Here is a 1287-nt window from a genome sequence, read left to right as displayed (position 1 = left end):
AGTGACTCTGTACAAGGTTTCCAAGGAGTGGCTGGTAAGCTTGAACCACTGACCTTACAATTCAAATGAACTTACAATCCTGTACTTATCCTACAGTGCATTCAAGCAGGATTCAGAAGAGGACGTAGAATGAGGGATATCATTGCTAATGGCAGACAGATCTTGGCGGAAAGTAGAGAATACCAGAAAGGTGTTTACTTGTGCTTTCTTGACTATGCAAATGCTTTTGAGTATGTGGATCATGATAAACTATGGATAGCACTGAGAAGAATGGGTAGTCCAAAACACTTAATTGTACTCCTGACCAACTGGTTTATAAATCAAGAGGTACTTGTCAGAACAGACCAAGTGGAGACTGAATCATTAAAGGTGTGTGTAGGGATGTATCCTTTCACCACATTTATTCAATCTGTATGCTGAGCAAATAAACCTAGAAAATGGACTACATGAAAAAGAACGTGGAATCAGGATTAGAGGAAGACTCATTAACAGCCCTTCATATACAGATGATGTATCCTTGCTTGCTGAAAATGAAGAGGACTTGAAATACTTATTGATGAACATCAAATACTACACACTCTTCAATATGGATTGCACCTCCATGTAAAGCAAACAAAAATCCTCACAAGTAGACCACTAAGTGATATTTGGAAAAAGGGAGGCAAAATTGAAATTGTCAAAGACTTCATTTTGCTTGGATCTACAATCAACATTCACGGAAGCAGCCACCAAGATATTAAATAGCATATTGCACTGGGAAAATCTGCTGCAAAAGATCTCTTTTAAGTGTTAAAGAGCAAAGATGTTAGTTAGAGGACTAAGGTTCACCTGACCCAAACTATGGTATTTTCAATAACCTCATATGTATATGAAAGCTGGACAGTGAATAAGGAAGACTGTATTGTCTTGGAATAAGTACAGCCAAAATGCTCTGTAGAAGACAGGATGGTGAAGCTTTGTCTCTTGTACTTTGAACATATTATCAAGAAGGACCAATCCCTGGAGAGGATATCATGCTTGGGCAAGTGGAGTGTCAGTGAGAAAGAGGAAGACGCCCCCAACAAAATGGATTGACATAATGGCAACAACAAAAGAGGCAGACCCCACCCCCAATAAGATGGGGGCATAACAATGGACTCAAACAGAACAACTGTGAGGATGCTGTTGGACAGGAACTGACTTGAGTGCACTTAACAACAACAAAGAAGACCAGTTAATATGATTATCACTCAAATTTGCACACCAACCACTAATGCCAAAGATGAAGACACTGAAGGTTGTTTTTTT

This window comes from Chrysochloris asiatica, unplaced genomic scaffold, assembly GCF_000296735.1.
Source record: "Chrysochloris asiatica unplaced genomic scaffold, ChrAsi1.0 scaffold00013, whole genome shotgun sequence".
NCBI classification, from domain to species: Eukaryota; Metazoa; Chordata; class Mammalia; order Afrosoricida; family Chrysochloridae; genus Chrysochloris; species Chrysochloris asiatica.
Note: the sequence above shows the minus strand (reverse complement) of the source record.